Source organism: Triticum urartu, chromosome 6A (genome assembly GCF_056163025.1).
Source record: "Triticum urartu cultivar PI428250 chromosome 6A, HENAU_Tu73, whole genome shotgun sequence".
NCBI classification, from domain to species: domain Eukaryota; kingdom Viridiplantae; phylum Streptophyta; class Magnoliopsida; order Poales; family Poaceae; genus Triticum; species Triticum urartu.
The window spans coordinates 218,564,005-218,577,657 of record NC_141878.1 but is presented as its reverse complement, the minus strand read 5'-3'; positions in this window follow the sequence as shown (position 1 = coordinate 218,577,657).

Below are 13,653 nucleotides of genomic sequence, written 5' to 3'. Positions count from 1 at the left end.
CTGTATTATTATGAAACCTTTGGGAGTTACTTCTACGTTTGCTTATTATGCCATGCTATGCTAGTAGACGTGGATTGGGTGAGTGATATCCATGACAGATGTGAGATTGATAATTTAATGGTTTATCTAAGGTGGCAACCTAACACACATTTGGGTGGATTGAGGCACCTGATGTCTATCAGGACTTGCCTGTTTTTATTTCGGACCGCCACCCAGGCTCAAAGGGATCATAAGATCTTTCATGCTAGAAACTTCCTGTGCAGCCACAAGCCATTATGGGCTCTGGCATAGTTGACTAAGTCGTGCGAACTCTTACGGGTAGACTAGCAGATGTAGGGGAAAGTAGGTGTACCGGTCTACCCACACGTAAGGTGCTAGCGCTTCTGAAAGACTGTGTCTCGGTCATCCGTCTTCTCAAACACCATGTAGTGCGAGAAACCAAACGGAGGCGATCGAGTCTTGTGGGGAAAAGTGCGCAAACCTCTGCAGAGTGTACAAACTAATCATGGTTAGCCGTGTCCCCGGTTATGGACAACTTGAGTATCTAGTACTTGAATATCATGTGAATCTCATCACGTTACTTCTAATTAATGTTGTTGGGTTTTAATTGTTCACTTAATTGGGATCGGAATGCTGTCAACCATTCTCGATGTTTAACAACTACCATGATAGTTAAATAAATTTATTCCTTTGCAGTAGGGAAAAACTGGCTTTACGCAAAACTGTAACCATAGAGCTTTCCACCAGCCATATATGCATATAGTATAGCTTTTTCATTCCATTACTCTCTATGTGTTACATTGCCAGCATATTCCATGTGCTGACCCGTTTTTGGGCCGCAACTTCTCATGTTGCAGACTTTTCAGACGACGAGTAAGGTGCTTTTAGGTCGTGGTTCTATACTCAGTGATGCCGTTGGAGTTGATGGACCCATTTATCTTCCGAGTGTTCCGCTGTTATTGTTATTAGATGGCCTTAAGCCATATTTATTGTAATAAGTTCTCTTTGAGACAACGATGTAATAAGTGTGTGATTGCCACTCTGCTATAAATCCTTCGATGTACTGTGTGGTGTCAGCATTACTGATCCAGGGATGACACCGGAGCACAGAGCACTTGATCCATTCGGGTCGGGTCGCTACATGATAATTAGTTGTGTTTGTGAGAAGTATAGTAGTAGCTAGTAGTGAGAACATTTTCCTTTATATTGAGGTGTTGAGTTGAGGCATGTAATGGAAGTACAGGAGATTGTAATACTTTGAGAATCAATAAAGTTAGTATAGTGGGTACTATTTGGATTTTATGAGTTGTTACTCTATGGAGAAAGATTTTGACCATTTTCGAGGATATGAGAAATATGGTCTATGGATGAATTTGTGCATTTCAAGGGTGGTAGTACCCTGTGAGGACACTTGACCTCTGGAAAGGATAATGATATTCCACGGAGTGGACTATGGACAAAATAAGTACGAGTTTTATCTCGATATGTGGTATACCCCAAGAATATGGAGGGATGAAGTACTATTGGATATAAAGGAGGTATAATGTTGGTAATATGGAGCAACTGTAACTTCATGATGAGTTTGAGTAATCACATCTCAGTTCGGTACAAATAGAAGGAAGGGAGACAATATAATTGGATGGATTTAAGAATGCTAGGAAGCTGAATGTTGGAATAATGATCCGTTCCCCTAATGATGAGTTTAAGGTTTACAAGTGATGAGATGAGCCATAACCCACAGGCCCTAGGACCTGCCAAGAAGCAAGCACACTCTTGCTGAATGAAAAACCCTGGAAGAGATTACGACCTTACCCACAAATGATCTTATAGGAGTTTACGCAAAACCTGAGAGTTGTGAAGGAACGATAGATGTTTCTTTGGCTTGTAGAATCAATGGATTTTTTTTCCAACCCAATTCATGGACAAGACAAATTCTGCACTGCTTGTGAGGATGGCCGGGTGTTAGAATACGAGATTCGCTAAACCATATACAAGGTAATGATTTGGGTGCGGGATGGATTGATCACCATACCGACTTACTCTTATTATTCGCCTTGCTATATGGGATGGTAAATCTGAGTGACTTACCTATAGTAGAGAGATGACGGTCAAAACCTTGTTTAAGCCTTAGAATGGTATGACAATTTTTCCCCTTGTACAAGGCAGCTATTGCCAATCGTAGGATATACGGTGAGGTTCAACCCAGACCCATTTCCTGTAGGAGAAACCGTAAATGGTTGACCACCATGAGATATCGATTTAGTATTGGCTCCAGACCCGTCGGCTAAGAAGACCCAGTCTCGGAATAACCTTACCAAGATGAAAGGACAGAAGAATTGAGGAAAAGGTTATGCCGCTACCGGAAGAGCCAGAGAAGGAATTATACTGACGATCTGAGAAGACCGGCCCTGTCAAGAATAAGGATGGAGTATATGAGTATTGATGAGACTATAACGATGTTTCTAAGGGTGGTAGCAACCCAGACGTCCCGCGACAATCGATGGATTTTGAGAAGATCCCAAACCTAGTCTATTTCTTGCTAGCCTCTCCGAATCTCGAGGACGAGATTCATTTTAAGGGTGGTAGGTTTGTAACATCCCAAAATTCTAAATTTTGGAATGTTATATTAAATAAATAGTTTTGATTGATTGGTTGGTTGTGGAGTGGTTGCATGAGTGAAACTGAGTGAAATTTGAAAACTTTTTGAAATTTAAATGAGAGGGAATAAAAGGACTTTCCCAAACTTTCATCTTGCATTTATGATCTCCATGAATTCAAATTCATTTCATCACAAAACCCTAGAGAGAAGATGACATGACTTCTTCCATTTACATAAATGAAAAGGGTATTTGAAAAGGTTTGAATTTCATTTGGAAATATTTCAAATTCAGAAACTTTAAGCAACTCAATGATTTTCATGAGAGAAGATAAAATGACTTCTTCAAAACATATGAAATATGAGTTGGAAGTTTAAAAGAATCAAATTTAAAGTCCCATTGAAATTATTTTCAAGGAGTTATTTGGGTTTTATTCAAATTATTTTTCTCCAAAATAAAATAAATGCAAAATAGGTTAAAATAATTCCCTACATCAGAAAATTGGAGAGAAGTAAATTTGAAATCATTTTGGTATTTTTAAAATGATTTTTATTGGGTTTTATCGCATTAGTAGCACTCTTTGCTTTATAAAAAATCTGTAGATTTTATTTGACATTAGTAAAATGTTCATGTGGTAGAAAATCTTTTTCTGAAAATTTTGATATATAATATGCCTATATAAAATTTTAATTTATTTTTGTTATCCGGTTTTCCTTCTGTTTCTATTTAAAAAAATTGTACGTACGACCCATAAATATTTGTCGCCCACAAGGGTAGCATAGTGGCAACAGGCATATCTTATTTTTTTCTCCTAAATGGGCTAGGCCCAGCCAGCCTTTTTTTATTTGACCGAATATTGTTTAAAAAAAACTACGGCAGGGCGGCCGGGCTTAACTTTTAGCCTATAATATTTTTCAAATTTCATCTACATACGTATATGTTTAGTCCCACATTTCCTAGCATTTGATCTCTAAACCTATTTTCCACTAATAAATATAGACCCATAGAGCCTTCAAAAATCATCCGATTCGGGTTAAATCAGAATTTTGGTTTGATTAGATTCATTAAAGAAAAAATATTTTCCTTCTCTCCGGCAGGACTTCTGTAAATTGCCTCCTCTCTTCGAAGTCGTTTTTTTCTTTACCTTATAAAGGTTATTTTCTTCATATTTTTTTATACTCTCGTAGCCTATTACTTCTAGACTAGTACGGTAAAATAATTAGATTATCAATTAGTTTCTGTATTTATACATTAGACCTAGAATTCTTTTAGCCGTAGCTATTTTTTCTTCCGTAAAACAGTTTGGCCCTGATTTTTCATATAGCCATAACTCTTTACTCGTCCAAATTAGATGAAACCAACGCCTGTAGTTTTGTCTTATTTTCACCTATCCAGTGAACCTGTCACATCAACTTTTTGAAATTTTCAAATTTCGAAATTTGTTCAGATTCATATTCAAATTTTTTAATCATAACTTGAGTTTCATAACTCCGATTGAGTTGATTCTTTTTGCAAATCGAAGCTCTTGACCTAAACTTTCTAATAAGGCCAAATTCACCCAATTTTGGTACTGTTAGAAATTGTTTTCTGTTGCAAGAGTTATTTGTCTGTTTTCGAAGTTTTCCGATATCTTTTCTTTGATTCTTTTGCATGAGTACTTATGTATGCAATTGCTTGCTTACGATAGATTAACCGGAGTGTGACGAGTAGAACTATCAGGAGTTATGAGTGCGAATCATCTTCATCAACAGTACGAGGCAAGTTCACACTTTGATCATATCCCTTTTACCCAGTTTTTATGCATTAGTTTCAACCCTCAAACATTGCATGAGTAGGATTTGTTAACTTGTGGGTATTGGGAAGTAGATGATTAGGTAGGAACCTATTGCCCTTTTATTCAAACCTTGGGAGTTACTTCTACATTATGCTTATACTGCTATGCTATGCTCGTAGACGTGGATTGGTTTGAGAGAATTCATGAAAGAATTGAGAGATTATTGTTAACTAAGGTTTAACTTAAGGTGGCTACTTTAATACACATCTGGATGGATTGGTAGGGGCACCCTGGGGATATACCAGCGGACTTGCCCGGGCACCTAGAGAACCCAGTGCTTGCCCAAGGGGATCCCGGAGGACCCGTGTGATCACCCTATGGATTGCCATCCAGGCTCAAAGGGATCATATGATTGTTCAGGCTGGAAACTTCCGTGTACAGCCACAAGCTATTATGGGCTCTAGCATAGTGGAGTAAGTTGCATGACCTCTTCCAGTGGTAGGCTAGCAGATGTATGGGATGTAGGTTGGTACTGTCTACCCGGGGTTAGAGTTAATGCTTCTGAAAGACTGTGTCTCAGTCATCCGTTTCTCAAACACCCTATAGTGCAAGAAATCCAACAGAGGAGATCGAGTCTTGTGGGGAAAGGTGTGCAAACCTCTGAAGGGTGTACAAACTAATCATGATTAGCCGTGTCCCCGACTATTATTCATCATTATCCTATGGTGTGAATTTCCCAGTACATTCAATGTACTGACCCTTTGTGGCTGCAACGTCTCATGTTGCAGGAATCTTACGACGAGTAAGTGATACGTTAGGGTTACAATTTCTACACTCAACTTTGTCGTTGGTGTTGATGGGAATACACAACCTTGTTGTTACTTCCGCTATTTGGATTGAGGTAATAGTATTTACATTACTTTATACATGTGATTTACCTCTGTTATAAATCCTCGAGTACTGTGTGTGTCAGCATACCGATCCAGGGATGACACTTAAGCACAGAGACTTGATCCATTCGGGTCAGGTCGCTACATAAATCCTTGATGAACCATCATGAAGAACTCTGGTAACAAAAGGATGATGAGATAGAATTGAAGGATGAACAGAATAAGATTAAAGCCTTGTGGTGATTTAGATGGAGGTTTCGACAAGATGGCCTTGGAAACTTGGAACTCCAGAAAACAAAATACAAACAACTTAGAACCGAGAAATTATTCATCATGAACAATCTCCGAAGGAAGGAATTACTTCACCATGATGAAATAAGAATAAGAATTACGTTATGCTTATCATCATCAAATTTAATTGATGACAAACGGATTTGGCATGCAAAGTATTCCTCTTGAAAAGGATTGAGGAGAGATATAGCGCAAACTCAACAGACCACCGGTAGGATTGGAAAAACGAATGAATTGATATGATAAGAATGGAAGTGAAAATCTTGAACGAACCACCGTAAGAATTGAAAATGAACATAGCAAAGACACAATTCCCCGGGAAGAATTAGAAAACGAATAAAGATCCTTGTTGAAATTTAGATACATGAGAACAAAGAGATCACGAGCTGACTAGAGAATACTTGAACGATCCATCGGTAAGATTTGGAGAACAAGATATGAAAGCTGAGAATGAATAATTCTGAGATGATGGCATCCGGAGAATCAAACTGAAAAGGCTCCTGAATTGCTCTGGATGGGTGAAAAGAATTCTCACAATCGAAAACAATTATGAGAGGATGGCAGCAAGCTTGAACTACGCATCTTTGGAAGAACGGATAAGATTGAAGAGAAACTCCTCTTCGGTCTTCAAATCTGAGAATGATGACGAGAAACACCACAAAAATTGTTGAGATACTCCGGGAGAATGAAAAGCGAAGAGGTTGAGCAAACAATGAAAATAATTTGAAAGCGAGCTTGAAAGAGACATTTGACCGATGAGGATTTATACTTATGTCAAATTTCAAAAAGAACTTGAGAATAACTCTAGGAAAAAATAGAAGAGTCAGGTAAGATCCTGGGAAAAGACCTGTGGATTAGGGCCCACGCTCAAGAGAAACACCGTTGAAATGATTTGAAGAGAGATTGCATCGGTTGAATTAAATGGCTTGAATGAGATAACAACCTCGAAATAGCTTGAACGGATCTTGAATGAAAAGACGAGCCTTCTGAGATATCTTTTGTACTCCGAAACAAATGAATAGAGAGAAGTGAACGATTATGAGATGCTTAGATAAGAGCTTCCAACATGGAAATCATGTGAAACAAGAGGAAGAGATATGATCAACAATGAAGCTTGATTTTAGACCACCGAAGAAGAAAGAGAACGAAGAATGATGAACTTCAAGCTTCCTTAGTATCTTCCTGAGAATCACCAGATAAGAACATTGATAGAAAAGAATGGAGAGACTTCCCATCAATAAAAAGTATACTTGATTAATAAATCTGAGTCCTTGAAGAAAAATGGTGGGAGGGCGGGAAAATAAAGGCAACTTGGGGACGGATGAAACAGACAACGTTGTGAAAACTTAGAATTGATCTTGCAAAAATTGAAAGGATAGGGTTAACTTCAAGAGAAGCACATCGGTTGGAAAAGAATTGTGAAGACAATCTCGATGGTTAAGAAGGATTGGAATTCACATAGAAGTATGAGAACACCAGTTAGGGATGGTATGGAATCAACACTTGACATAGAAGCAACTCGAATACCACAACTCAAAACAAAACAAAGGATTTGGCTTGCAGAATAAGCCGGAAACAAACATATGATAGATCCCATATCGTATCATGTGTCTGTTGGAAAGATATCCTACGTGATACTTGAATTCCCACCTAAAAACTCCTGAAACTTTCTGGTTATGCAATCTGGTGTTGGGGATATAGGGAGGCACAAAATATATCGCACAACTAACAAGCCCTACGCTCCAACTGTATCCATCCGTCAACACATAACCAAGAAAACTCCGGAAATCGTGTACCTCAACCTTCGAAAAGCATCCGTAATACAAGCTATGGCAATACTCCCGAACTCCCTCCCCAGTACTGGGTGGCGTCGTGGTCATCTCAGCACTAACTACATAAAAGAGATTTTCAATGTCGGCGAGCTCAGGTATTCCAGAACTACAACGATAGAATTGTGATGACAACACCTTGGAGCTCAACTCCCCGGGACACTGCCACAACCCCTAAATGTCAGGAGGCACAAATAACAATGTTCTCGTCACAATAATATCAGAACGATTCCAAGATACATGCGTGATCCTAAAAAAATCGTGAAATTTGAGCAGAGAAAAGACAAAACATCTACGTCAGGAGGCGTCACCAGAGCGATGAAGGGGACTGGGGAGTAAAAAGAATCCTACTCTCTGATATATATAATCCTAAGACTCAAAACATTTTTGTTCAAGACTCAACAACGTCAGCGATTCGATCAAGTAGGGGGCTCCTAAGTCGGGGATGGCTCTGATTACCAACTTGTAATGCCCACGATGTGGCTATATCTCCCATGTGTCGAGGCACGACTTAGAGGCATAACTGCATTGTGGTTTTGTCGCAAGAAGGGTCATCTTCACACAATCCCATGTAATGAACAAGAAAGAGATAAATAGATAGTTGGCTTACAATCGCCACGTCATACAATGATCAAATAATTCATACATCATTCAGAGTACACACATAGTCCAAATACGGACAAATCCAAATGAAAAGAAGATAACCCCAAATGCTAGATCCCGATCATCCCAACTGGGCTCCACTACTGATCATCAGGAAATGATACATAGAAACGACCAAGGTCCTTGTCGAACTCCCAATTGAGTTCGGTAGCATCTCCCTGCGCTGGTATCATCGGCACCTGCAACTGTTTTGTAGTATCTGTGAGTCACGAGGACTCAGAAATCTCAAAACCCGCGAGATCAAGACTATTTAAGCTTATGGGTAGGATGTGGTTACGCAACAGACGTAAAGCTAGAAGTGATCACGAAGTGATCCTGAACTACTTACGTTCGTACATAACCCAACCGTGTTCACTTCCTGGACTCCGCCGAAAAGAGACCATCACGGTTACACACGCAGTTGATGCATTTTAATTAAGTCAAGTGTCAAGTTCTCTACAACCGGATATTAACAAATTCTCATCTGCCACATAACCGCGGGCACGACTCTCGAAAGTTTATACCCTTCAGGGGTGTCCCAACTTAGCCCATCACAAGATCTCATGATAACGAAGGATATTCCTTCTCTTGGAAAGACCCGATCAGTCTCGGAATCCTGATTACAAGACATTTTGGCAATGGTAAAACAAGACCAGCAAGACCGCCCGAATGTGCCGACAAATCCCGATAGGAGCTGCACATATCTCGTTCTCAAGGAACACCGAAAGAGACATCCTACGAGTAAAACCAAACCTCAAGTTTCCCCGAGGTGGCCCCGCAGTCTACTTGGTTCAGACCAACACTCAGAGGAGCACTGGCCCGGGGGGGGGGGTTGAATAAAGATGATCCTCGCGTTAATTACTCCCTAGGCAAAATTTTAGGTTGTTGTTAGGCAAATGTTAAAACCAAGGTTGGGCCTTGCTGGAGGAGTTTTATTCAAAGCAGACTGTCAAGGGGGTCCCATAACCCCAACCGCGTAAGGAACGCAAAATATAGGAACATAACACCGGTATGACAGAAACTAGGGTGGCAAGAGTGGAACAAAACACCAAGCAAAAGGCCAAGCCTTCCACCCTTTGCCAAGTATATAGATGCATTAATTAAAATAAGAGATAATGTGATATCCCAACATATCCATGTTCCAACATGGAACAACCTGCAAGGCACCTGCAACTAGCAACGCTACAAGAGGGGCTGAGCAAAAGCGATAACTTAGCCAGACAACGGTTTGCTAGGAAGGTGGGTTAGAGGCTTGACATGGCAATATGGGAGGCATGATAAACAAGTGGTAGGTAGCGTGACATAGCGATAGAACGAACAACTAGCAAGCAAATATAGAAGTGATATCGGGGGTAATGATCATCTTGCCTGAAATCCCGCTAGGAAGAAGTCTGAGTCCATGAGTTAGACGAACCAACGTAGTCGAACGAATCCTCGCAACATAACCATAACTATGAAGGAGAAGCGCAACCGGAAAGAAGCAAACATCATGGTAAACAACCATCACATAAATATGGCATGATGCACAATTATGTATGATGCATGTTCGTTTTAATGAGGCATGGCATGGCAAAGTTCAACAAACGATACTACAAATTAAGTGGAGCTCAATATGCAACGGGTTGCATATTGACGAAACACCACATTCATATATTTGGTTCTCTCTCGTTTATGTACCATTTAATGTTGATTAACATGGCAAGAGGAGAAGCATAAAGAAACTATCTATTTAGGCAAGTTCAAATGAGGCCAGAACAGCAAACTACAATTCCGGTAAATCCCCATATGCATTTAGCAATTTAAAGCAAACAACAGTTTTAAACATTTTAAATGTTGTTAACATGATGCAGATGACATATGCAAGTTTATACATTTTTTATGAAAATGTTTTCATTTAATATGATAGGGAGAATTTTGTCGCCATGGCGGAAAGAAATGGGTGCCATGGCGGGGAATCCGAAAATGTTACCACAACAACATTCCGGTGATCCGGTAACTCGATTGAGATGATGGTGCAAAGGAACAAGTGTGGGTGCTCGAAACATGCAAGACTGACGGGGAGTGATCCCAGATACCGGGTGTCCCACATGTCGGTGGCATGGCTTACGGCGAACGTGCAAGGAACAATTCGGACACGGTGCAAACCTAGGGTGCATCTCATGCAACACATGCATTTGGTCCACGGGCGGTCATCTCAGCGTTATACCTTCGAAGCATGCATTTTGGGGCGGATCGAGTTCGTAGTGGAAGTAGTCATTCACGTGACGGTAGTGGAAGTAGTGGTACACATTTCATAGATGTTCGGGGTCACGGCGAGGAACTTGACATCCACGGGGTCTTCGGGGGTCGACGGTAGTGGTACACACGAAGGTAGTCGAACTTGACGGTTCTGGTACACGGGTCTTCGGCGACGGTACGGTAGTGATACACACTTTGTCGGGGTACTTGTCGGTCCGGTCTTGGCGGTGTAGATGTACACGTGGCCGGGGTATTTGTCGCACTCCGGTTGTGTAGTCGTACTAGGCATCGGCACGGTGTACTTGGCGATCCAAATCGAAGTAGAACAGAGGTCCCGGTTGCGGTCGTGTTTTTTGGACTTGGTGGACATTCGAGTCTCGCGGGTATATTGTCGGTGATGGTGGTACTTGGAGCTGCGGGCATAAGACAAACAGGGACTTGGCGGCTGGTGCAACCGGCGACCGACGAGGCGGAGATGGAGCAGGTCCGGCAAGGTGAGGCGCAGGGTGTCGGGGCAGGGGACTTCAAGGGTCAATGTTGCACTTAGTGTGCCACTTATGAAGGTGACCAGAGGCGAGTTGACGAAGGTGTTCACTAGACAAATGCATCGTGGGTGCTCGAAGGCATCAGTATTAATTCTTTGATAGTCCTTTTCAATTATTTTTAGGGTGTCCCTCAGGATAAAGTGGTTCTTGAGTCATTCTACGTCCTCTAGTCATTACTCTAACAACATGATCATTGATATTATTGTTCATTTCATCAAGTAATTCTCTTTGATATTTAGCAACTTGTTCTAACTGAGTATGAACCATAGAGGCATGTTTTCCTACACCTCTAACAACATTAGAGATTCTAAATAACAAGTCACTCAAGTGAGCAATCATATCAGAATTGTTTTTCAATTGTTTCATAACATTTTCATTGAAGTGATCTTGTTATCTAATGTAGTTATCAAACTCATAAAGGCATTGACTAGGGTGCATATTATAAGGGCTGTCCCTCTCATCAAATTCCATTAAAGAGTTTACCTCCACCACCTTTGGTGGTGGTGTATCAAGTCCATGTATTTCTTCAATAGGAGGTAATTTTTAACATCCTCTGCTTTAATACCTTTTTCCTTCATACATTTCTTTGCCTCTTGCATATCTCCAGGACAGATATAAGATACCCCTCTTCTTCGGAGTGGGTTTAGGTGGTGGTTCAGGAAGAGTCCAATTATCATAATTTTTCAATATGTTATTCAATAATTCCTCATCTTGTTTAATAGCTCATTCCCTGAAAACACAACTAGCACAACTATCTAGGAAGTCCCTAGAAGCATCGGTTAGTCCATTATAGAAGATATCAAGTATTTCATTTTTCTTAAGAGGATGGTCAGGAAAAGCATTAAGCAGTTGGAGAAGCCTCCCCAAGCTTGTGGGAGACTCTCTTCTTCAATTTGCACAAAGTTAGATATTTCCTGTAAGGCATCTTGTTTCTTATGAGTAGGAAAATATTTTTCAAATAAGTAATAAATCATGTCCTGGAGACAACACACACAACTAGGAGCAAGAGTATTGTACCATATCTTAGTATAATCCTTTAATGAGAACGGAAATAATTTCAGGATATAGTAGTAGCGAATTTTCTCATCTTGGGAAAAAGGGTGGATATATCATTTAATTTAGTAAGGTGTACCACAACAGTTTTAGTTTCATAGCCATGGAAAGGATTGGATTCAACCAAACTAATTAACTATGGGTCGACAGAGAATTCATAGTCCTTATCAGCAACAAAGATAGGTGAAGTAGCAAACTTAGGATCACATTTCATTCTAGCATTCAAAGATTTTTCTTTCAGTTTGCATCATAATTTCTTAAGATCATCTCTATCATTGCAAGCAAGAAAGTCTCTAGCTATCTCCTCATCCATAAAATAACCTTGAGGTATTAATACGTCCATTTAGAATCATGTTTCCTACAGTTATTTACAATATTGTTATGCATAATAATGCTTTATGGAATAATTCTAATGCATTTTCCCCTCATAATATGCAAGGTTTACACAAAGAGGGAGAATGCTGGCAGCTGGAATTCTGGTCCTGAAAAAGCTACGTCAGAGTCACCTATTCTGCACATCTCCAAATGAGGTGAAAATTTACGGAGAATTGTTTTGGAATATATGAGGAATCTTGGAGCAAATAACTACCAGAGGGGGCCCACCAGATGGGCACAACCCACCTGGGCGTGCCAGGCTGCCCAAGCGTGCCATGGTGGGTTGTGCCATCCTCGACCCACCTCCGATGCCCCTCTTCTGGTATATATGTCATTTTGACCTAGGAAAAAAATAAGGGGAGGACTTTTGGGATGGAGCGCCGCTGTCTCGAGGCGGAACTTGGGCAGGAGTAGTTTTGCCCTTCGGCGGAGTGGTTCCGCCGGAGGAACTTCTCACACGGAGGTGGAAATCATTGTCATCATCATCACCAACAACCCTCTCATCATTGGGAGGCCAATCTTCATCAACATCTTCAACAACACCATCTCCTCTCAAACCCTAGTTCATCTCTTGTGTTCAATCTTTGTACCGGAACCTAAGATTGGTACCTGTGGGTGACTAGTAGTGTTGATTACTATATGATTTATTTGGTGGAAGATTATATGTTCAGATCCATTATTCTATTTAATACCCCTCTTATTTTGAGCATGATTATGATTTGTGAGTAGTTACTTTTTTCTCTTGAGGTGACGGGAGAAGTCATGTGGCAAGTAACCATGTGAACTTGATGTGTGTTCGATATTTGATGATATGCATGTTGTGATTCCCTTAGTGGTGCCATGTGAACGCTGACTACATGGCACTTCACCATATTTCAGCCTAAGGGAATGCATTGTGGAGTAGTTATTAGATGATGGGTTGCTAGAGTGACAGAAGCTTAAACCCTAGTTTATGCGCTATTTCGTAAGGGACTGATTTAGATCCAAAAGTTTAATGCTATGGTTATATTTTATCTTAATACTTTTCTCGTAGTTGCGGATGCTTGCGAGGGGGTTAATCATAAGTAGGAGGTTTGTTCAAGTAAGAACATCACCTAAGCACCGGTCCACCCACATATCAAATTATAAAAGTAGCAAACATGAATCAAAACAACATGATGAAAGTGACTAGATGAAATTCCCGTGTACCCTCAAGAACGCTTTGCTTATTATAAGAGACCATTTTGGCCTGTCCTTTGCGACAAAAGGATTGGGCTACCTTGTTGCACTTTATTTACTGTTACCATTACTTGCTCGTTACAAATTACCTTGCTATCAAACTACTCGTTACCTACAATTTCAGTGCTTGCAGAAATTACCTTGCTGAAAACCACTTGTCATTTCCTTTTGCTCCTCGTTGGGTTTGACACTCTTACTTTT